The sequence below is a fragment of the Eptatretus burgeri genome, chromosome 1, assembly GCF_056783735.1.
Source record: "Eptatretus burgeri isolate ZD-2024b chromosome 1, Ebu_testis_v1, whole genome shotgun sequence".
Lineage (NCBI taxonomy): Eukaryota > Metazoa > Chordata > Myxini > Myxiniformes > Myxinidae > Eptatretus > Eptatretus burgeri.
In genome coordinates, this window is record NC_140961.1 from 156,819,682 (window position 1) to 156,845,373 (window position 25,692).

At 41.2% G+C, this 25,692-nt stretch overlaps 1 protein-coding gene and 1 long non-coding RNA gene across 2 annotated transcripts in view; both read left to right on the forward strand.

Moving 5' to 3' along the window:
• The window catches only part of LOC147035829 (uncharacterized), a 72,228-nt gene extending 64,497 nt beyond the window's left edge, over nucleotides 1-7,731 (forward strand). Inside the window, exon 3 of the mRNA XM_085847669.1 lies at nucleotides 7,647-7,731. The gene's annotated coding sequence lies outside the window, so the exon portion shown is untranslated. The remainder of the gene's footprint in view (nucleotides 1-7,646) is intronic.
• Nucleotides 1-24,078, forward strand: part of LOC147035830 (uncharacterized) — a 28,312-nt gene extending 4,234 nt beyond the window's left edge. The window contains exons 2-3 of the long non-coding RNA XR_015049628.1: nucleotides 9,434-9,557; nucleotides 23,045-24,078. This is a non-coding gene — a long non-coding RNA (uncharacterized LOC147035830). The remainder of the gene's footprint in view (nucleotides 1-9,433; nucleotides 9,558-23,044) is intronic.
• Nucleotides 24,079-25,692: the final 1,614 nt, after the last annotated feature.

The following is a 25,692-nucleotide window of genomic DNA, read 5'->3' on the forward strand; positions in this document are numbered from 1 at the left end:
TTCAAATTTATGCAAAGCTGAAGTTACGGAGCTTGTATTGAAGAACCACATTGAATTTTTACTCTTACAGGAAACCAGATGTATGAGCTGTATGAGCAAATGTATGAGCAAATGGGAGAGAATGATGAAAGGAAGATGGTTCTTCAGCAGCTTAGAGTGTCCCAGAGCTGGGATAGCATTATAATTACATCCTTCTGTCTGTAACATCATTGTTGTTTTCAATGAAATTATGAAAGGATATTTAATCTCACTCACCTTTCCTCTTAATGGTTTTAAACACACAATACTCAATGTCAATGCACCGAGTGACAGTTCACATCGAACATTTTTTTTTTTACGCAGTTAGAAACATCCCTCATACACTTATATTTTCTTGAATTTGTTTGTTTTGGAGGGGATTTTAACTGCACGATGGATGATAACATTGATCGCAATGGGAAAGAGCCTCACCCAGGGAGCATTATTTCCCTGGCTAGGACTTTGACAACGTCCTCTCTGATTGACATTTGGAGGACTTGTAATCCATCAACAAGACAATACACGTGGTGTCGTTGTTTTGATGGCTATCTGTCCCTCACAAGGTTAGACCATTTTTACATTAATAATGATTTTTTTTAAAATATTTTGACCCATAGTGGTATCGTCCCCAGTGGTTTCTCAGACCATCATATGGTCATACTTCGCATTCACCATCCAATTCGTAACCGAGGTGCTGCCGACTGGACTTTTATTGAAAGCCTCCTCGAGGATCATTTGTTCCTTGATGCCTTTCGTGTTTTTTGGAGAAATTTACTCCAACGCAAAAACCTCCTTTCCCCGTCTTGTGCAATTGTGGGACAATGCCAAAGCACAGATAAGCTCCTTCTTCCAGCAATACGGAGCTTATCAAAGTCGACATGACTCTGCCCTTCAATCTCTGGGTGCCAGAGAAATATTAACTTTGCTATCCAACCTCTCAGCTTCTAATACCGAAAGGAACAACTTTGCTGGTAAAGAAAAAAGCCCTTCTTGCTGGCCTCCATGCAAAGCAGGCCAGGGGAGCTCTGATCCGTCTCCGAATGGAAAAACTGTATCACTTGGATACTTCCTCCAAGTTCTTCTTCGGACGGGAAGTTCGGAAAAAAACAAGTCAGCAGATCGCCTCAATAAAGACGAAGGAAGGAAGAATAACGCACTACCAAAAAGACATCAGAGTTTCACTCAAGGATGACTTCTCTGAACTCCACCAAGCCAAGAGCACTGATGATGAGATTGTGTAATCCCTGACTTCTCCCCGACCCACCTCATTAGAATCCGTACGTCTACAACTATACAAGGAAATAACTTTGGAGGAACTTCAGGCAACCCTACATACTCTACCAACAGGCAAAGCCTCTGTACAAGATGGAATGCCTGCAGAACTTCATAAAACCTTTTGGGACCTTCTGGGACCAGAGTAACATGGAGCTCTGATTGACGGTCTACGATTGAATTTGTTGCCATTAAGCTGTCGCAGGGCTGCACTCGCCCTTGTCCCCCAAAGGTGACCTTCAGCAAACGTGTAACTGGCGTCCTATATGATTGCTTTGCACGGATTATAAAATTTTCTCAAAGGCTCTTACCAACCGGCTCAGACCAGTGATTGGGGAAATTATCCACCCTGATCAATCCCATTGTGTTCCAAAAAGAACAATACATGACAGTATTTTTATTGTGCGAGAAATGATTGATATCTGCACTCTTGAGGAAAAAAATGTTGGTCTGGTTTTTCTTGACCAGGAAAAATCCTTTGACACTGTTGATCACCTCTATCTTTTTTCTGTTTTATGAGCGTTTGGTTTTGGGGCAACTTTTATCTCTAACATACAGCTCCTGTATCCCAACATTTTTAGTTAACTCAAAGTTAATAATATTTTATGTCAGCCTTTTCCAGCGAATAGAGGCATTCGTCAAGGCTGCCCTTTGTCTGGCCTTCTCTATTCCCAAATAATCGAGCCTTTGCTCATTCGGTTGCGGGAACATCTTCATGGTATTCTTCCTCAACCAATGGCGAACCCAGTTAATTCAATTGCCTACGCGGATAATCTTTGTGCAGTTATCCATTCAGATGAGGATGTCTCTGCCTTGGTCCACTGTGTCCATGAATTCAGTTTGGCAAGCTCCACCAAAGTAAACTAGAAAAAGAGCAAAGCTCTCAATCTTGGTCCGCAAAATGGCGCCACTCCTCCGACCCTGCCCAAGCAACTTGAATGTGCATAGGATGGAATTTTTTTATCTCGGTGTCTTCCTTGGCATTAAAATTTCGTTTTAAAAAAGTGGGATTTTTAATAAATAAAACTGAGAGGCAGTTACTAAAATGGAAGGAACTACTAAGTCACATCTCATATCGGGGGCGAACCCTTGTTGTCCCGCCACCCCATCCCCCCCAGAGGGAGGGAGCGGGATAATGCAATTGGCCGGATTGGTACTTATGAAATCTAAAGTTTCGTAAGAATATTGATGACTTCCGTCCTCTGTTTGTTTGTTTTTTTGTTTGTTTGTGTGTGTGTTTGTGTATTTGTGTGTTTATTTGGAGGCATGATAACTCGAGAACAGAAGAAGCTAACAAGGTCAAATTACACCACGTGATTCAGGAGGGTGATGGCTACCGCTGATTAGATTTTGGTCAAAATCGGTTAAAGGTCAAGGTCACAGTGAGGTCAAACATAATTCCGTAAATTCATGTGGAGAAAAGGAGTATTTTTGCTTCGGTCGACGTTACGAGTTCGTTTTAACTTCCATTTTAATTTTGTCTTCGGTTTTTGCAATCGCTTTGGACAGTAAAAAACTTGGTTGTCGAAAATCTGGTAAAAATCAGATGTTTTGGAGACGTTTTAAGATTGTATAAAAAATATTTCACTCGACGCATCACAGCTCGTCACTTGGTGCAGCACGCTCGAGCAGAGGCGTCGTTGATCACGTAAAGATTTTCCATGTGCGCGCTGACGGTGTTTTCGATAAAGATGGGGTTAAAAAGTCATTTTTTATCCCAATAAAGGTTATCGTCGCATGCCTGACTCACTAAGCCATTGGATTATGTAAAGATTGTTGGTGGATGGCCGAATATTACGGTTTTCTGACTTTGATAAAATAATATTAAATAATTGCGTGGAGAAATGGAGATTTTTGCTTCGGTCGACGTTACGTTTTTGATGGTTTGGTACAGAATCATAGTAGAAACTTCTGGTTTGCGTCGCTACCTTCTCAAGAGACAGCTTTTATTCGACAAGGTCAGAGGTCAAGTTGACGATTTCGTAAGTACCAGTCTATGACTGCTTGTTTGTTTGTTTGTGTGTTTGCTTGTGTGTGTGTTTGTTTGTAGGCACGATAACTCGAGAGTGGATGTAGCTACCAACATCAAGTTATAACAAGTGAATCAGGAGCGTGATGGCTAGCGCTGGTTGGATGTTGGTCCAAATCGGTCAAAGGTCAAGGTCACAGTGAGGTCAAACATCCAAAAAATGATAACTCGAGAACGGAAGAAGCTTCCAATGTCAAATTATACTACCTGATTCAGGAGGGTGGTGCCCAGCGCTGCTTACATTTTGGTCAAAATCAATCAAAGGTCAAGGTCACAGTGAGGTCAAACATCCAAAACATTCGATTTTGATGGTTTGGTACTGAATCATTGAAGAAACTTCTAGTTTGTGTTGCTACCTTCTCGAGAGACAGTTTTATTAGACAAGGTCAGAGGTCAAGTCGACGATTTTGTAAGTACCAGTCTATGACTGCTTGTTTGTTTGTAGGCACGAGAACTCGAGAACGGAAGAAGCTACCAATGTCCAATTACACCACGTGATTCCGGAGGATGATGGGTAGTGCAGATTAGATTTTGGTCAAAATCGGTCAAAGATCAAGGTCACAGTCGGGTCAAAAATTCCATTTTTGATCGTTTGGTACAGAATCATGGTAGAAACTTCTGGTTTGTGTCGCTACCTTCTCCAGAGACAGCCTTTATTCGACAAAGTCAGAGGTCAAGTTGACGATTTCGTAAGTACCAGTCTATAACTGCTTGTTTGTTTGTTTGTTTGTAGGCATGATAACTCGAGAACGGAAGAAGCTGCCAATGTCAAATTACACGAATTGATTCAGGACTGTGCTGGCTAGTGCTGATTAGATTTTGGTCAAAATCGGTCAAAGGTCAAGGTCACAGTGAGGTCATATATTCGATTTTTGATGGTTTGGTACAGATAACTCGAGAACAGAAGAAGCTACCAATATCAATTTACACCACTTGATTCAGGAGGGTGATGCCTAGTGCTGATTAGATTTCGGTCAAAATCGGTCAAAGGTCAAAGTCCCAGTGAGGTCAAACATCCAAAAAATGATTACTCGAGAAAAGAAGAAGCCACAAATGTCAAATTACACCACTTGATTCGGGAGGGTGGTGGCTAGCGCTGCTTCGATGTTGGTCAAAATCGATCAAAGGTCAAGGTCACAGTGAGGTCAAACATCCAAAACATTCGATTTTTGATGGTTTGATGCAGAATCATTGCAGAACCTTCTGGTTTGCGTCGCTCCCTTCTCTCGAGACAGCTTTTATTAGACATGGTCAGAGCTCAAGTTGACGAGTTCGTAAGTACCAGTCTATGCCTGCTTGTTTGTTACTTACGAAATCTAAAGATTTCGTAAATATATTGATGAGTTCCGTTTCTGTGTGTTTGTTTGTTTGTGTGTTTGTTTGTTTGTGTGTTTGTTTGTTTGTTTGTATATACGATAACTTGAGAACAGAAGGACAACCAATGTCAAATTACACCACGTGATTCAGGAGCGTGATGGCTAGTGCTGATTAGATTTTGGTCAAAACCGGTCAAAGGTCAAGGTAACGGTGAGGTCAAATATTCGATTTTTGATGGTTTGCTACAGATAACTCAAGAACGGAAGAAGCTACCAATGTCAAATTACAGCACGTGATTCAGGGGGATGGTGGCTAGCGCTGGTTAGATTTTGGACAAAATCGGTCAAAGGTCAAGGTCACAGTGAGGTCAAACATCCAAAATATTCGATTATTGATGGTTTGGTACAGAATCATCGTAGAAACTTCTGGTTTGTGTCGCGACCTTCTCCAGAGACAGCTTTTATTCGACAAGGTCAGAGGTCAAGTTGACGATTTCGTAACTACCAGTCTATGACTGCTTGTTATTTGCGAAATCTAAATATTTCATAAGTATATTGATGACATCCGTTTTCTGTTTGTGTGTTTGTTTGTGAGTTTGTTTGTGTGTTTGTGTGTTTGTTTTTAGGCACGATAACTCGAGAACGGAAGAAGCTTCCAATGTCAAATTACACCAGGTGATTCAGGAGGGTGATCACAAGCACTGATTAGATTTTGGTCAAAATCGGTCAAATGTCAAGGTCACAGTGAGGTCAAACATAATTCCGTAAATTCATGTGGAGAAATGGAGAATTTTTGCTTCGCTCGACGTTACGAGTTTGTTTTAACTTCGATTTTAATTTTGTCTTCGGTTTTTGTGATCGCTGACGATGCTTACAACTCGGTTGTCGAAATTCTGGTAAAAATCGGATGTTTTGGAGACGTTTTAAGATTGTATAAAAATATTTCACTCATGCGTCATGTGTCGTCACGTGCTGCAGTGTGCAATTCCGTAAATTCATGTGGAGAAATGGAGTATTTTTGCTTCTCTCGACGTTACGAGTTGGTTTTAACTTCAATTTTAATTTTGTCTTCGTTTTTTGCGATCGCTTAGGACGCTTAAATCACGGTTGTCGAAATTTTGGTAAAAATCGGATGTTTTGGAGACGTTTTAAGATTGTATAAAAAATATTTCACTCGACGCATCATGTGTCGTCACGTGATGCAGTGCGCTCGAGCAGACGCGTCGTTGAGTCACGTCAAGGTTTTGCTTGTGCACGCTGACGGTGTTTTTGATAAAGATGTTGTTTGAAAGTCATTTTTATCCCAATAAAGGTTATCTTCGCATGCGTGACTCGCTAAGCTGTTGGATTATGTAAAGATTGTTGGTGGATGGCCGAATATTACGGTTTTTTGACTTTGATAAAATAATATTCAGTAATTGCGTGGAGAAATGGAGATTTTTTGCTTCGGTCGACGTTACGATTTTTCATGGTTTGGTATAGAATCATTGTAGAAACTTCTGGTTTGCGTCGCTACCTTCTCTCAAGACAGCTTTTATTAGACAAGGTCAGAGGTCAAGTTGACGATTTCGTAAGTACCAGTCTATGACTGCTTGTTTGTTTGTTTGTGTGTTTGTTTGTAGGCACGATAACTCGAGAACGGAAGAAGCTACCAATGTCAAATTACACCACTTGATTCAGGAAGGTGATTGCTTGCGCAGATTAGATTTTGGTCAAAATCTATCAAAGGTCAAGGTCACAGTGAGGTCAAACATAATTCCGTAAATTCTTGTGGAGAAATGGAGTATTTTTGCTTTGCTCGACGTTACGAGTTCATTGTAACTTCGATTTTAATTTTGTCTTCCGTTTTTCTGATCGCTTAGGACGCTTAAAACTCAGTTGTCAAAATTCTTGGAAAAATCGGATGTTTTGGAGACGTTTTAAGATTGTATAAAAATATTTCACTCGGCGCGACATGGGTCGTCACGTGATGCAGTGCGCAATTCCGTATATTCATGTGGAGAAATGGAGTATTTTTGCTTTGCTCGACGTTACGAGTTCGTGTTAACTTGGATTTTAATTTTGTCTTCGGTTTTTGCGATCGCTTAGGATGCTTAAAACTCCGTTGTCGAAATTCTGGTAAAAATCGGATGTTTTGGAGATGGTTTAAGATTGTATAAAAATATTTCACTCGACGTGTCACGGGTCGTCACGTGATGCAGTGCTCGAGCAGACGTGTTGTTGAGTCACGTAAAGGTTTTGCGTGTGCGCACTGACAGTGTTTTTGATAAAGATGGTGTTTAAAAGTCATTTTTTATCCCAATAAAGGTTATCGTCGCATGCCTGACTCGCTAAGCCGTCGGATTATGTAAAGATTGTTGGTGGATGGCCGAATATTACGGTTTTGTCACTTTGATTAAATAATTGCGTGGAGAAATGGAGATTTTTGCTTCGGTCGACGTTACGATTTTTGATGGTTTGGTACAGAATCATTATAGAAACTTCTGGTTTGCATCACTACCTTCTCTCGAGACAGCTTTTATTAGACAAGGTCAGAGGTCAAGTTGACGATTTCATCAGTACCAGTCTATGACTGCTTGTTACTTACGAAATCTAAAGATTTCGTAAGTATATTGATGACTTCCGTCGTGTGTGTGTGTGTGTGTGTGTGTGTGTGTGTGTGTGTGTGTGTGTGTGTGTGTGTGTGTGTGTGTGTGTGTGTGTGTGTGTTTGTTTGTAGACACGATAACTCGAGAATGGGAGAAGCTACCAACATCGAATTAAACCACGTGATTCAGGAGGGTGATGACAAGCGCTGATTAGATTTTGGTCAAAATCGGTCAAAGGTCAAGGTCACAGTGGGGTCAAAAATTCAATTTTTGATGGTTTGGTACAGAATCATGGTAGAAGCTTCTGGTTTGCGTCGCTACCTTCTCCAGAGACAGCTTTTATTAGACAAAGTCAGAGGTCAAGTTGACGATTTCGTAATTACCAGTCTATGACTGCTTGTTTGTTTGTTTGTTTGTTTGTAGGCAGGATAACTCAAGAACGGAAGAAGCTGCCAATGTCAAATTACACCACTTGATTCAGGAGCGTGATGGCTACTGCTGCTTCGATTTTGGTCAAAATCGGTCAAAGGTAAAGGTCACAGTGAGGTCAAACATCCAAAAAATGATAACTCGAGAACGGAAGAAGTTACCAATGACAAATTACACCACGTGATTCAGGAGGTTGGTGGCTAGCGCTGCTTCGATGTTGGTCAAATTCGGTCAAAGGTCAAGGTCACAGTGAGGTCAAACATCCAAAACATTCGATTTTCATCTCTCTCTCTCTCTCTCTCTCTCTCTCTCCATCTCTCTCTCCATCTCTCTCTCCATCCCTCTCGACCTCTCTCCCCTCTTTCCCCTCTCTCCTCTCTCTCTCTCTCTCTCTCTCTCTCTCTTTCTCTCTCTCTCTCTCTCTCTCTCTCTCTCTCTCTCTCTCCCTTTCTCTCTCTCTTCACCCCTCCATCCTATCTCTCCCTCTACTCCTTGTTACTCACCTCCTTTACCTTAATATTTCCATCAGCGAAGCGACGGTTTGTATTTGCTGGCATACTCGTATGCTAGCAAATCACAAATGACGGGTTGGATTCAATTTATGAAACTGGAAGATGATAATTTGTCAGAAGAAGCATTACTTTAAACACGATGGTACATGCACAAATGTGACCCTATTTTCTTTATTATCTGGGCCATTTTGTTTCAGTGGTAGAGCATTGTGAGTGTGCCATTGTCTGAAGCCTTGGCCGAGTGTCAGCTTTGCTTACATCGTCATGATTTATTCGGCCTTTTATGCACGTAAATGAACACTCGTTTTACTCTGCGCAATTTGCACATCAAGTGCAGCGAATTTCACCTCCTTGCACTTCTTATTTGTCGTTTTTTTTTTTTAACATTTCTGTACACAGCCCTTGAGGCTCGGTTTGAAAAACATGAAATATTTCTCCATCTACAATTCCAGTAGAAGAGATGTAATTACCCTTTTATGGAAAAAGTTTTTCCAGTTTTTTATCCTCAGAAATACACCTTTGTGAACAAACTGTCATGTTAAAAGATTGGCCTTTAAAACCCTACTCAAATTGTCCTTGTAATAGGGGACAGGACACTGTGTTTTATGTTATTAAAAGATAATATTATGTAATCGTATAAGTGATGAAACAAATACCAATAAATTACCACAACTTAATTTATTTCTTCATTGATTTCGATTTTTTTCAGTGTTTGTTAAAACAGTATTTATGTTCTACCTTGATTCTTATTTATAATGAAGATGGTGAGTATCATGATGAATAAATCGAGAGTTTTAAGGTTTTGGTCAAATTCGCATGTGCACATAAATAATACGCTTTCCTTTCTTTCGAAGTATAATTTTTGTAACATTCCTCTAGTTTGTTTGTTACATTTAATTTATTATCCACATAAATATTCCAGCTTTTATACTATCTGAAGAAAGTTACATTCAGCGTTAACAAGGCAGAAACTCTGTTTTTCGATAAAAATGGAGATCCTCCTGCAGTATATGAGATTGTGAACTGGCAGAAAAACAAGGAAAGAGCCTTAGATTTCAAAGTTGTTGGTATTTTTGATTCATCATATCCACAAGAACAGCAGCTTGGTTTTCTTTCACGTGATATAGTTTGGAATGATGGTTCACAAAAGGCAAGTTCAACTTTTATCTATTTTGAATGTTATTGAATTTAATAGAATGTAAGTGACCGAATCATTCCTTCTCCAAATAAGCTATTTTTTTAAACTTTGTAATGAATTCTGTGTTCAAGGTTCCTAGCTCTTTGTGCAGTGATGCCTGCCAACCTGGAACACGCAAAGCTGCCCGGAAAGGAGAGCCATTATGTTTTCACGATTGCATTGCTTGCCCACAAGGGCAATACTCCAATGAGACAGGTAATTGAAAAGAGGTGTTGAAATTCTGTAAATTAGATATTTCTTGTAAACCTACAATTCATGATGGAGTAATTGCTTATTATATTGGACTCAACAATATGTTTTTGCCTGTGAGGTGTTATTGTAAGTAGAACTAGACAATGGGCCGAGCCCCCGTTTAGTTTAGTTTTGTGAACCATGTCATGTATCTAACTGTTTATTTGATAAGTTGGGTAAAAATATTGCAGAACTAATATCTGAAACTCGTCAATCACAAAATATGCACATTTTTTAAAATATGCACGTTTTTTCAAAATATGGAAAAAAAACATCCGAAAATGCGACAACCTCTTAAATAAATAGTGTCCAATCACAGCACGTTTGGCTTACGCCGACACCTACATGATTCATTGCACACCTGACTGTCACTGGCCATCATGGTGATGTACATGTTGTCAGATGTTAGTGCAAATGTGGAACCTGAAGGAGGATTTTCAGGCTTTTACTGCATGCATGTCATCAACACACACAATCGAGTTATTCTCGTGAGAGAGAAAAGAGCTCAGAAGTTTCAAGAATGTGCTGCCAAGTGTAAAGAAGTAGAAGAAAGCTCTGAACGCAAAGTAACAGCACTTGCAGTCAGTGATGATGAAGAACCTGAAGAACCTAGATGGACCTCCAGACACAGCCAAAATTGTTCATGATATCATATGCCCTGTGCTTGAGGAAATAATCACTCCAGAATATACCATCAACACTTGGCAAGATGGATAGTTACTTTCTGAATCAACTTGAGAGTAAGCCCTTAGTATTAGGAGTACTGTCATCGACTTTGGAGTTTATACATGCAGGAACGATAGCATCAAGAATGCTGAGACGGGAAGACGCTCAGTGGGTGGAAGCTTGATCACCAAGATCTACAGTGAAGAGCATCAAGTACCTCATCAACGGAAAATAAAAATTCTGGCATGCAGTGCGAATAAAACAGAGCTGATCAGGTTCTTCTTCCAGACTCAGAAAAATAAACGAAATGAATGCCTCAAGAAAGTCAAGTTGTTTGTTGCTCCTGATGGGGAATGCCAATAGTTTGCAGACAAGAACGAGCAAATGATTGTTCGTTCTATGCCAGAATTTGAAAGAGTCAAATTGCGATGAGGAAGACTCGGATGAGGAGTCAATTAAGTAAGTGAAAAGTGAAGTGGCAAATTACTAGTGAATACATGCACATCCACATGTAGGGTTGAGACACATACTGCAATGTATTCATTTCTTTCCTTTCATTTGAATGATAATTGCTCCATGTACCTTCAATGCATATGCGCTGCATTGCAAGAGTTCAATGTTGTTCCATTTCCTCCATGTTGTTCATGGGAATGCATGCAAATATTCTTTTCTGCGAATACATCTGAAGAAGATCTCTGTGATCGCCAGTTCTCAAAATGCAAACAGTGTATTTCGTTTGTGTAGATTATTCATATCCATTTTGTGACTACATTTTTACCCTCACCAAAGAAGAGGCATTGCATTAGGATCGATTTGTGTGTCTGTCTTCTTGTCTGTTTGTCGGTTTGTTTGTTATTTGTAAAAAATCGAAGATTTTTCAAGTATATTGGTTGGTCTTGTGTGTAATTAGCCCCCTTGGACTTAATCAAAAATGGGGGCTCATGGATTTGGTTTCAATTTTTGTGTCAGACATGTATGAAGAGGAGGAGATTGGGACCATACTCTGTGCAGAGCGTTGATGCTGCTTAAGCAGTCTCCTTGGCTATTGGGCACAATCCTGGACGGGTCGCCACTCCGACACAGTATACCAGCATGCTGGCACTCATTTTTCCAATGTCAGAAGGATAACCGCAGAGAAAACCCCACCTGGTATTAATCCAACAGCTGAGCAGGATTTGAACTCAGGACCCTTGGATCCAAAGCCCATCACCATAACCATTAAGCCAACACCAGGCATGGGAATGTATGGACCGATTTTATTCATACTTGGCACAACGACAAGACATGATGGTTAACATTAGCATGTCATTTTGTTTTGCGATGTGATCAAAGATGGCCAACTGGTGGCCATTTTTGTTGTAAAAAACCCGATGTTGAACATGTCATCAACCATTTCTCAGACATGCATTTACAGGTGTTCTTCAATCTTAGCACAAAGATAAGGAATGAGGGCTTACAGAAGAACATCATGTTTTTTCGAGATCAGATCAAAGATGGCTGACTGGCTGCCATTTTGTTGCTTGAATGTGTCCCCAACCATTTCTCAGACATGCATAGTCCAATTTTGTTCAACCTGGGCAGAACGACAGCAAATGATGGCCTACACATGCACCTCCCTTTATTTTGTGATCACGTCAAAGATGGCCGACTGGTAGACTGGTGGCCATTTGAGTTGTAAAAGAAAAAAACGGTATTGAATACACCCTCAACCATTTCTTGCACAAGCATTTACCGATCATGTTCAGAAATTGGCACACATGTAATAAATAATGGCTCATAGATGCACGCCATTTTTTTTCGAGATCAGATGCAAGTTCACCGATTGGTGGCCATTTTGTTACTTAAACCCGTCCCCAACCATTTCTCGGATGTGCATAGTCCGATTTTATTCCAATGTAGCACAAGCACAGTGCATGATGGCATTCACTTACACCAAACTTTATTTTGCAATCTGATCAAAGATGGCGGACTGGTCGACTTCTGGCCATTTTAGTTGTTAATAAGTGTTGGCTGGCCCATTAACTCAGAAGAGCAAAATTAATAAACAACGTGGCCTATGAATTTTTTCCATGTTCTTTAAGTTTGTTTGAATATCAATCGCCCACAAGTCACAATTTTTAACCAATTTTCACGAAACTTCACCACATGGAAGAGTTTGTCATTATCAAGAAGGCTATTGTTTTTGAGATCAAAAGATCAACAATGTCCAAAGGTCAACAACTTTGTCAAATTTCTAAAATCCTCAATTTTCATACGAATGACTAGACATTTGAACGGGATTTACATATCAGGTGCTGAATTCCACCACCAATTATTATTGAGGTCATCAAAGACCAAAAGCTCAACATAGGCCAAATGTTTCTAAAATTGTAATTTTTCATCTGATTTACTTCAAATTCGAAGATGAGTTGCATTTCAGGTCACTGAATTCAATCACCTATTAAATTTGAGGACAACATAAGCCAAAGGTCAACAACTTAGGTGAAATTTCTAAAATCCTCAATTTTAATGCCATTGACTTGAAATTTGATGAACATTTGCATATCAGGTCAGTGAATTCAACGAACAAGTATTGTTGAGGTCAACAGAGGCCAAAATGTCAACAGATGCAAAAATTCTAAAATCGTCAGTTTTCATAGTATAGAATTGACAAGAAATTTTAAGAGGATTTTCATATTTGATCATTGAATTCAACGACTAATTATTTTTATGGTCAAATTTGTTTTATGGACTTCACAAGTATTGTGATATGTATGACATCTTTCTTGTTTGTGTATTTGTCCACACTGAATGAAAGTGCTTTTCTTTGCAACTGCTTGTCGGATTGACACAGAATTTTCACCATTGGTGTGACTATTCATGAAGAATGTTTTCATGATAATTGTGGCATGATAGTCACAAGTTACATGATGTGGCAGCCGTTTTTGAAGAAAGAAAAAACTCCCACTCTCTTCAATCCCATTCTTCCCTCCAGGTCTTCAAAACAGCTGTCCACCACCATCTCTTGTCTTCCTCCATCTAAAACCTTGATCTTTTCTCACCCTGTTAATCCACCCCAAACGAACCTCCTTCAAATTTCCTGCTTTCCTTCCAGAGAGTCCCTGTAGTGTCTGAAGTGAATTTGTGAAGGTCATCTTGTTTACCACATGTACCCCACACCACCCCTATCCTTCCCAAATATCTCCTAATGTCTGTTTCTTGAAGTCACCACTGATCTCCTTTTTCACCTTTTTCTGTGATCTGCTTTCATTTTTTAAATATTTTTTATTTATGCACCCATATAAAAAAGTACCAACCTTCCAACTTAGCATCAATCTTCGTATTTGGAACTCCACCAATGACAAAATTTGGCCACGTATGGGGAAAGAATGCATGCACAGCACACATGACCCCACAGGAGAGCACATCCATGCAGCGGGAGTTGGTGGTTTGTCCTGATCAGGAGATGTAGTTGGCAGTTAACACCTGCATGCTTCCAACGGGACTTCTCCTTGTGGGTGTGTGCTTGCCTGAATGCTTGGTTATGTGTGTGCGGTACATGGGTTTTATGGTTATGGTTATGTGTGTGGGGTACATCTCTTCCTCCTCTATCTCTGCCTCCTCAATCTCCCAACTCTCTCTCCCCCTCCTTATAGTCCCATCAGCAACAGGGTGTATTTGCTACTCTTGCAATATACAGACTATTCATTTTTCGAAAGTAATGTGCAAACTCTACCCACCCAGAGGGTGGGTACTCCAAGAGTATTTTTGCAAGAATACATATTTATTTATATTATATTGACATATTTAATCGCGCTTAATAAATGAGTGGTTCAATCATGAGTAATGTGAAGCTCAGAGAATTAATTTTCCAGCTGTGCTTGCTTTTACTTTTTCAAAAATATCACAATGTTTCTCTGAAAGTAGACAAAGTCACAAGTTATTATTTTATCTCTGAATATCACCGTCCCAACCCCCCCCCCCGCCCCAGCCCACAAGCTCACCCCCAAAGCATTAAAAGTAATGTTTGGTGCATGTCTTTAAAATCAATGGACTGTTAAAAAAAAAAAAATCAGTGAAAATGTTCTCTATAAAAAGGAATGTTTGGCTTTAGATTCTCAGGAATGCTTGCACTGCCCCAACTACTTTTGGTCAACTGAACATGGAGAAGCTTGTGTAATCATGGCTGAAGAATTTCTGGCTTTTTCTGATCCGTTGTCCATCATACTGTTGGTAATGTTACTCATTGGAATCGTGTTGGTTGGTGTGGTTATGGTGATGATGTACACCCATCGTGAACTCCATCTGGTGAAAGGTGAAAGTTTTGCAGTGAATCTCCTTCTTCTTGTTGCATTAGGAGGATGCTTTTGCAGTACATTAGCTTTTATTGGCAAACCAACAGACAACTTGTGCAGCTTACGGGACACTTGTCCCTGTATATTGCTCTCACTTGCGATAATCTGCATGTTGGCAAAATGCACAAATGGGTTCATTGCTTCCAAAGGTATAATTTGCAGTCTTGTTTAAAAAAAAATTGCACTATTGGACATTAACCATTTTTACCAATTGAGTTTTTGTCATCAAATCTTCAAAAATTCTTTATTATGAGATTTTGGAGAACACAAATTTGATGAAATGTTTATTATTTTTTAATGCAGTTTTTGCCAAGTTTAGTTCAAGTCCAAAGCGGATGCGGACGGGCTTTGCATTTTGAGATGCCTTGCAGTTATAGAGTGTAATAATATTTTATTATTCATTACCTCTTTGAAAAATTGCCACTTAATTTTTTTTAACCTGCACATGTCGCAGGTCTATAAGAGCTACCCATTGCTGTTGTTGTTTTGCCGTTTTTGTCAGGGTTCTTGTTGTGGATGGATTTTTGAAATGTGCACCCATTAGTCAGACAGATACTGGACCCCACCCACATTTGTCACTTGGCTCCACCTACCAAGCACCCAGACAAAATGATATGGCCGCCATCATGGACCTGAGATGTCAGGTCTGTCGGCCTCTGCTGATTATGTACTGCTTGGGTTTGTTGCATCAAATTTCATTTGGCTTTGTTTGGGTTGAGTGTTATACACAATGAGGGATTCCAAAAAATCTAATCACATGTCGAATCTGTTTGGTTTAACCAATCCCATCAGAATGCAGGGTAATCATGCGTTCCATCCGGGTTTGTTGCGTCATGTTTCCCTTAATCAATGTGTGTCCATGTGACTCATTATCTCTTTCTGATATACTCGTGACGGTGGTGACATGGACAATAGGTGTCGGGTTGATGTTTTAATATCACATTACATGGATGTTTCCGTATCATTCTGTTCTCTTTAAGAGTTCTTTAAATGTACTTTTCCCAACCAACCTGTAACCAGATATTGTCGCAGGTTGTGACCATAGTGTGGTTATTCTGGTTTCTCTCAGGATTGCATTCCCCTATTAATATGCGTGAAGTCAAAGGGATTTTATGACTTGTGGTGAGGCATCACTGTCCCACAATTCCTCGTTCCCACCTTACTCGCTGCCCTGCCCCTCCTCACAATCCACAGCCCCCTCCTCACAATCCACAGCCCCCACCTCTCCTCTCTCTCTCTCTCTCTCTCTCTCTCTCTCTCTCTCTCTCTCTCTCTCTCTCTCTCTCTCTCTGTCTCTCCCCTCCCTGCCTCTCTCCTCTCTCTCCTCTCTCTCCTCTCTCTCCTCAATCCTTCTATCTGCCTTCTCTCACTAGATAACAAGGCATTTTGATACAAGTGGAGCCCACTCAGCCCATCATGTCCATGCTCCAGCATCTCCAGACCACATAAATTCATCTCCCACCACTGACTTGATCTTAATATGGGGGAGGGGGTAGTTACCAAAAATATAATTAAATTTATATTTTAAATAATGGTATTTTTATTATTATGACACCTTTATTTTCCATATATATATATATATATATATATATATATATATATATATATATATATATATATATATATATATATATATATATATATATTTTTTTTTTTTACTTTTTTGGGGCAGCTGTGGGGGTTGGGGGGGGAAACCAATGGGATACCCTGCCACAGACATCAGAGAAAAGACCCTCCCAAAAACCTTAAAACTTTACAATTCCTACACATATATATATGGTCACGCAGCAACATGCAAACAACCTACAAGTCCTGCCAACATCCATGTACAAGTACTGATATCTCGTTATCCACTCTTACTGCTTTTGGTACCTTTCCAGGGAGACCATTCCATGAATTAACTAATCTCTGAATGAAAGACATCTACATGATTACTGCTCTGACATTCCTCTTCTTCCTCTCAGGCTGTGGTATCTGGTACTTGAACTCTCTATTCTCTTGAAAAACTCTCCCACATTTACTTTGTCATTGCCCTTAATTATCCTAAACATTTCAATAAAATCACTTTTTAATCACCTTCTTTCTCATGTCCAAAGTCTTGTATCCTACAGCCGCTATTCTTAGCAAAGTCCCACGAGGCCTCAAATCAATCTCGTGGCCATACAACGGAATGTTCTTTTGTATGTCATGCGTTCGTCCCATTTCATAGTTTTCCCCTGATGCCATTTGTTTCCATTTCTGTGCCGTGTCCCACCGTCAAGTCTATGTGGTGTCGATGTCCCACCCCAGTAGATTGGGGTTGTGGAGTGTGGAGGGGGATGGATAGAGGGTATGGGAAAGTGGTGGGTATTGTGGAGGAGTCGGGGGGGGTATAGGAGGGACCCTCAATTGTTTTGCGTCCTTGGTCAAATCCTCTTGGAGGAGTGGATGATACATAAATACTGTTACGTTTATGGGGAAGTAGAGTTTATGGTTGAGGAAATTGTGTGTAAAACCTCCACGTCAACCTCTACCGGGGGGTGCCGAGAGACTTGTAACAAAAGAGGTGGGGGCAGAGCTATGAATACCTTCCAAGGAGGAAAAAGGCACCCCGATTGACAGGGGGCACCACACTCCACCTGACTCCCCATGATTTTTCGAAACCCCTGCTTCCGATTTGGAGTCTCTTGTGCAGGATTCAGACTTTGGGATTGGTAAACCGAGGACTTCCCAATTTATTGTTACTTGGTGTTGGGTGAGTGCAGTGTACCGTGCTGAAAATTTAACAATGCAATTTTTTTTCAATTTCCTTGGCACGTGCGGGAAGAAAGCCATTGCACAAAATGACAAACGTGAAGAATTATGCAGTGAAGGAAGCAGTGAGGATGGTGGAAGCAAGCCGGATTTGATGAGATGAGGGTACGAACCTCCCCCATTCCTAAGCCGTCGAGCCAGGAAGCGGGTTTGATGTTTATCCAGGCCAAGTGTGAGATGTTAATGAAGATTTTTGGTGATCGGATGGATAAAATGGATAAAGATGGTAAAGAACGAATGGATAAAATGGATGAAGGACATACAGTGTGAAAGGATAAATTTTTGTGAAGAAATCAAGAAATGAATGATGACATTTTTCATTTGGTCAGAGCCCATGTTCAAATTCTTCCAGTGCAGCTCCCCAGCTGCCTGGCTCAACCCAATCTCTCAGGTGGGCAATCTTCCACGAGGCCAACCCTGCTTAATCCCACCAGGATATAATTGTGTACCCTGGAACCAACACCTACCAAACCAAGGCTGCTCCACAACAATTTGCCATTTTAATGTAAAATTAAAATTATTGGCCCTATGTTTCCAAATTCGGATGCATTCTACAACCCTGTTATTACCAGGCTTTTCTTCCACCTCCTGCATCCGCTGGTGGTACACCTCCTGCCATGGTGTCCCAAGCTTACGCTGAAAAATGAGGCTACGCCCATCGTCGTGTACAAGCTGGTGCCGGCGGAGGTCATGTCAGTTCCCCGGGTGTTTGGGGTGGACCCTGTTGGTGTCGACTCGGTGCCTGGGGTTTTCACTCTGTGGCATGTGGTGTGTGTTTTGGCTGCCACGGGGCAGCGGTGGGTAAGGAGAAAGTTGAATGGCAGGGCACTTAGAAAGAAGCAGGCCAATCTGGGCCTTTGCCAGTTTGAGCTGCATTTGGTTTTGAAACATGCTTGTTTGTGTTGTGTCGGACTTGTGAGTCATGAGCAGCTTGCGACTCATGACAATGGAGGAAGGTGGGAAGAGCGGGAGGCTCAATGCCACCAGTGGCTGCAGGAGGCGGCAGAAAAGCCTGGTATTAAAAGGGTTGGAGAATGCAGCCAAATTTGGAAACACAGGGCCAATCATTTAAATTTTACATTTAAAAGACAAATTGTTGTGGAGCAGCCTTGGTTTGGTAGGAGTTGTTTCCCAGGCTGCATGATTAAATCCTGGTCAGCCTTGTGGGAGATTGCCCCCTTGAGAGATTGGGTTGAGCCAGGCATCTGGGGAGCTGCACTGGCAGAATTTGGACATGGGGTCTGACCATTGGTGCTGTGGCATGACCTGGGCCCCACAGGGAGTCTGGTGGAATGTGGCTCCCCCGTCCATCGGGGTGCCATCTGAGGGAGTGTCTAGGGCCAGTGGAGTCGCCGGACCCTGGAGGGGTTTGAGACCTCTGGGAGTCTGAGGTGGTTCCGTCTCGGCACCTGCCATGGTGTACCATGAGAACCATTAGAAGGAGGAGTTTGCAGGCCACGCTTTGGTGGCAGTACCACTGTAGGCCAGTAAGGGCCTGATGAAGTGACTGCTCGAGCATGCAGCCTGCTACCCTCTCCCTGAGGCTCTGGAACAGCCAGTATGTGGCTACCTGCCATGGTATGCTGGTCTATAGACGTGTGTCGATTTGCATGGACTGGTTACAAGTACTGCCCACCTGACAACTACCGTATCATCAGTGGAAAGTTAGGAATGTTTGGAGAAAGCCTGGAGAGTCCCACATCACCCACCCTCAATTTGGGAAGAGAGTCCTGGGGTTAATTGGCATGGATTTCATGGGAAGAATGGCTGCATCAGGTGCTGTGAGTATTGAATGTGCCTCCCAGTGATGAATGGTTTGTTAAATTTACCCTTTCCTTATTGTCAGGACTCACCATGCTTTGCCTTTAGGGATATGCAGGTGAGTTGGTGAATTGATATGTATGATGGGCAAGTGTAGCCATTAGAGCCAAGCATGTGGATCTGCTGGAAAGGGTTAAAATATGATGTGTGTTCTAAATATAGAATTCTGTTTTGTATGAGTGTGTTTGGTCATTAGTGTGTATGCAGGCCATGGCAGGTTAGGTACCCAGTACCTTGTAGTCCAGGTGTTGAAAATTGTATGGCAGAGGAGGAGGGAGTGACATTTGGGATTATGTGGGTGGGGAAAGTATGTGTGTCTGCAGGTACGGATGAGGTTCTGGAGGTGTGGTGACTGCGATCCCTCCCAAGGTAACTCACTCCTGGCAGCCAGAGGTTTTTGGAGTCCAATTTGGACGGCCGATGGGTTGGAGACCCTTGGCAACCCGGGGGGAGGCCAATAGTGCCGGAAGCCAGGAGAGCCTGTGTGTGGAGACCGTCCCTGGTGGGACATCCAGCAAAGAGAATGTTTGTCTGCTGGGGGCTGAGAAGTTGAGAGGGTGGGGTAGGGGAGGGTCAAAGAAGTTCTGAAGTCAGCGACTTGCTTTGGACTGCAGACAATACACCCTGAAGCGCCCATACCATCTTGCTTGTGCTGGACCTCCCTGCTGCCGAGTTAGAGTCACACCTGCAGTTTGATTAAAAAGAAAACATGAAGCCATTGCCTTGCAGGGAATTTGGTTGTTGTCAATGAGGGAATTATGTATGAATGTGGGAATGTTCCACTCAGTCCCATGTGACTTGACATCTGCTATGATGTCAAGCCTCTACCATGGGGCGCCGGGAGACTTGCAACAAAAGAGACGGGGGCAGAGCTATGAACACCTACCGAGGGGTGGAGCAATGCAGGAGTCCTCTTCATCTTAGCAGAGTGGAGCAGTGCTTCAGGGTGGAGCAATGCATGAGTCGTCGTCATCATCTTCATCGTTTATAGCTCCGATATGAATGCCTCCCGAGGTGCGGAACCTGGGAGGGGCGGAGCACCACATCCAGAGGGGAGGGTGGTTATCAATGCTTCCAAAAGGTGCACAGCATTTACAAAGAGGAAGGAAAGGGAGGAACTATATAGGCAGTTGGTGGAGAGAGGACGATCGAGGGAATTGTTGAGAGTCTGATGTGACGACAACGGGAGGAAAAGGCAGTTGATGAGTGGGTGTGCGAGTTCAAAGGAGACCGAGGGGAAAGTGTTGAGGAGGTCATCCTGCCTGCCTGATTCTGCCTCCGATTGTCACCTAGAGCCAGTTCGTCACCCAGAGCTTGCTCATTGTCCTGCCTATCTCCTCATCATCGTGCCATCGTCTGCTCACCTTGTCGTCGTCCTCTTCCCCCCTCATCACCTGCTCGTCCCCGCTGTCCCAGAGCTGAGTCCTCCAGTTATTTTTCTTCCCTTCCCATCTGTGACTGAGTCAGGTTTGAGGTGCCTTCGTTTCTTAAATTTATTTTACAATACCTATTTGTACATAATTATTTATTATCGTTTCTGTATTTTCCTTTTCTTCCCCACAACAACCCACCCACGTTTCCTCCATTGAGTTATCATCTCTGGTTATTTTGGTTTTTGTGGTTCAGGAAATATACCCATTGGGTTAAATAGCTTTAGGGTTTCCCGTGTTTCTCCTCACTACCCGCGTGCACGTTATCCGCCATTAATTAAGAACGTCTCCATTGGAGTTATGCCGCTTGGGCAAAGTGGGACTTTAACCTCTTGCCATGAGAGCTTGATGTTGGTTGAGCTGTCGACGCTGCAATCCTTACTTTCTCTCCACTTTAAATAGATAGTTGTTCATTTGACTTGGAGAAATTTCTGTTGATGAGATGATTTTCAGGTGTTCTTATGGTAACTACTGGACAATGGAAACAGGTGTTTGATTCACTGCTCAAATCACCCGTGTACATATACCAGAAGCTGGGTAGAGTGGTGTTACATTTTTGAGTAATGGTTGTTTCTGCTTGACTGTGGGTGTGGCATCCTATCTCCATTGTGGTAAATAACCACAAGATCAAGTCATCTTTTGTTTCATAACAGTGTTCTGTAAAGTGTTCTGAGCACAATAGCTAACTTTTTTGTCGGCCCGATCCACACGCGGGTAATTCGGAAAAACCTCGTACGATTTCTTGAAAACGTATGGTCTTTTTGATCATTGGTTTTGCATGAAACCATCTCTCTTTCTATTACTGTGCAAGTATCAAGGATGAGTCGACTCTGCATATTTTGGAAAATCGAAAATTATTCGCCGTTTGAGTTAAATCGTACCACGATGTATGGTCCACTTAATGATTACTTCATGGTCCTCATGCACTTCCTGATGTCACGGATAATCTGAAGAAGGAAAGATTTTCGTCTTTTAATTGAAAATATACCTCCTTTATAATTCAGAAATCAGAAAAAGACGCATCATATCTATTTTGCAAGGTAGTGAAGGATAAATTTGTGTCAAGGTGATCTTCGCGTTTGGGTTCACCTTCAACCCAATGTACAATAGGATCCCAAAAAACCCCTAAGGATCCAGAGGATGCAAAATACCCAAAATACCCCAATGACCCAAAATACCAAAAGACCGAAAGGACCTCAAAAAACCCAGAGTACTCAGATATTCCAAAAGACCCCAAAATGACCAGATGACACATAAGGACTTTCAAGACCTCAAAAAGATCGCTAAGATCCTTTCAGACCATTTCAACACTTTTGGCACTTTTCGATCCCTTCACGCTTTTCACCTTTTTTACCCTTTCAACCTTTACACTCCTTAAGTTAATTTAGATCCCTTAGACCTTCACACCATTTAGACCCCTTACACCCCTGATCTTCATTGCACAGCCAGTGAGCCACTGGTGGCTTAAAGTCTGGACACTAATGTGCGGCCGATAAAAACACAAATGTGAAAACACCCCATCATAATCTGCCATAAATGCAATCAAATTGACCCAATGGTGTCCAATAAGTTCCAATACGAAGTATAAAAGTAACATAACTAAATCAGGATATGGTTGTTGTATACAAACAATATGCTTGCAGCCCAGTTAACCACAACGAATAAGACTATGTGGAGGCTGGGCCTAACAGCAGTCATTTTGGAGTCCTGCAGGCAGTGTGGTGGCTCTCACACTAATGTCTTTTCGAAAAAGTGGCCCCCCTCTAAAAGAGTCATGAAGATCACTGCCTTGCACACTTCAGACAGATTATACAGCTTGGACCCTTGACAATTTGGACCATTTGGACCTTTTTTGAGCCTTTTTACATGCTTGAGAGATTAGACGTGAATGAGTATTGGAACATACCCTTCAGACCTTTAGACCTTTAAGAACCTTTGAAGTGCACATCACACAAACATCTGCCGTCTTCTTGCAAAACACTATGCAGAACACTAAAGAAATGTATATGTATATATATATATATATATATATATATATATATATATATATATATATATATATATATATATATATATATATATATATATATATATATATATATATATATATATATATATATATATATATATATATATATATATATATATATATTTTTTTTTTCAGCAAGTGATGTGACACTTGACAGATGAAACTCATTGGCCTACTAAGTGGGAACTCCAATAGTCTAATTTATCGAGGGAAAAGGGAATTGCTGTGCTTCATTCTCTAAATTTTCTTCTCGATGTATTGTGTTGTGTTATGATCATCACTTATTGCTTGATTTGGGTGAGTTCTTGTTATTGTCTGGTCATTCCAGTGAATTGCACTTTGATGTATGCTTGGCTTGTTTATTTTCTTTTTTTGCAGGATCTAAAGTTTTTAGTGTAACTGCCACACACATCTCATACCCATAGACTACACTCGAATACACGAGACACAACACAGGACGGGTAGCCACTTGGGATCAGTGTCACCACTTATCGGGGCACTCTGGGTACAGTGCTACCACATCAATGGCACCGCCTTTCTCACAATATCAGAAGGGCATTTCCTCAGGAAGAATTTTGCCTCCCCAAAGAAGACAAGCTATGGGCATTGGCTGTGCTCTTATCCTTTTAAAGGCTGATGGTCAAGCAAGGAAGAAGCACGTATGATTTATGAAGACTTTGGTATAACCTGGCCGGTGTTTGATCTGTCGACCTCCCAGACTTGGAGTACTTGCTTTAACCATTAAACCATCGAGTCTGGGAAAATGTTTCATTATTTGTGTAAAATGCTTTGTGTAAAATTTCAGTATTTGATGTGACATAACTACTCCATCTTTATCAAGTCTCCCTTCCAATAACGTATTCATTTTGTGCATAATATTACTGGTATTAGGATCCTCAATTGTGATAAATAATTCCTTTAAATTTCACTTCAGGTTCTAACCTTAACAACTGCCAAAGTACAGTCAAGTCACTGAAACAGAAATATGTTGTGGCATTTTGTTTTATCCCACAAGTGGTGTTTTCTTTACTTTGGGCTCTTGCAAGTGATCCAAGGGTAAAGTACAATACAACAGCCCGTTTGGGAACAATCATTATTGAATGTACTTTGATTTCACCCCTTTGGGCTTTGTGTTCTTTGACGTACTTGATTATTTTGGCAATATTGTGCCTTGGTCTTGCTTCAAAGGCTCACAACAAGGAATCATCTTCAAATGAGGGAAAGTTTATAACGTACAACATGCTGTTCCTCTTAATGGTTGTGGTCGCTTTCATTCCCGCTTATATGAGCACACAAGGAAAGCATACAATTATAACAGAAATGTTTACAATCATTGTTACATCATTTGCATTTCTTGGTTGTATTTTTGTGCCAAAATGTTACAAAATTTACAAAAAACTGAGGTGATATTCAGATTGATGAAATGTACTTTCCATTTTCATTAAATAAATGCACTAACTTTTTTTGCAGTGGAGATGTTTGTATTTCCCAAATATCTTCACAGTACTGTGTAATACTTTATTCAAATAATCTTTATTCAAATTTATTCAAATAATCATCACTGCAGTTAAATATCAATTTTGTTTTCATGATTTTTTTGTTGTGATTTGTGTCTGTGGTGGCAAAGAGTAGCGTCAGAGCAGGAGTTATTGCCCTATTGCTAAACGGGTTCCGATAAAAGCCAGGTTTTTTTTTAAGTCTTCGTCTTTCCATGAGATGCCTGACTGGAAGAGCTTAGGGAAATGCACATCATGGCGAGCCTCAGGAGTCCCGTGAAGAAGAATTATTACTACCTCCTCAAACAAAAGCTACTGTTTGTCAGTGATTTCAAGGGAGTGTGGGCAGTGGTGCATCGAGGCAAAATGCCATTCGGGGTGAGATGTCAAATTGCCTCCCCCTTGGAACTCACTTGCTAAATTATATGCAAAGCCGAATGAAATAATTTTATTACAAGTCAAATTAAGTACAGTAAATTTGCAACTAAACAGTTACACTTTTGTTTTCGACCTTTCTAAATGATCATTGGCATCCCAAGCATGCAGTTGTTGCTGTGACTATGGTTCATTTATTCTGAGCCTTCAGTGAGGCAAACTCGTCTATCGCAGCTTCAAAGTCAATCGACTCAGTGAGTTCACCCTCAATGGAGAGGATGGCTATATGATTATTGAGCATAGAGTGGCTCATTGTAGATCTGAAGTCAGTCTTTATCAGTTTCAGTTTAGAGAAGCTCCTCTCACATGCTGCATGCTCACACATGGTGAGAACCATCTTCAGTATGATGCGAAGGTTTAGAAAAGATTCCTCGAATCCCCATTTCACAACATATACGAAGGATTTAATATGTCTTCCAATACACTGTTTCCTTCCCAGTGGTTTCCTTGTACATTTTCATTGAGATGACGAAAATGGTGAATCTCCCTCTATAGCTTGCTGGTGATGATATTGTCATACGTCTTTGTGAGATGGTGGATTTTCATTGCAATATCGCTATAGTTGGATGGGTCATTCATGCAACTGAGTGACATGAGAAACCCAATTTAATGTACATGTCACTTATGTGAGGGGTGCGTCAGGTTGTTTCAATGTGTAGCCAATCCAAGATTTAACATTGCTCCTGTTTAATCTCATCTTTTCATGAGAGTTCTGCATCCACGGTGTCTTCCCCTGACATTCTCTTTCTCCTCCTCCTTATCCGTTTCTCTGTAGAGATTGCCATTTGCTCCCAAATTTTGGTGGCCTTGATTTTTCACCTCCTTCATGATTTTATCCCACTCATTTTGGAAAAATAGAACTAAGGCCCCCAACTTGGGAGTAGCAGCATCTAGCCCTATCCCAGATATTTGGAGAATAATTTGCGTGCCATTAAGATCAGGCACCAGCTACCAAAAGAATAGGTATGTGGTGAAAATGTAGGTCATCACGCTATTCAACAAAATAGCTGAATCTGACCATGTGTCTTGCTTCTCTGCATTACTATCACAAAGCTGCTCCATGGCTTTGGCTATTTCATGCAGGTTGGACCATAT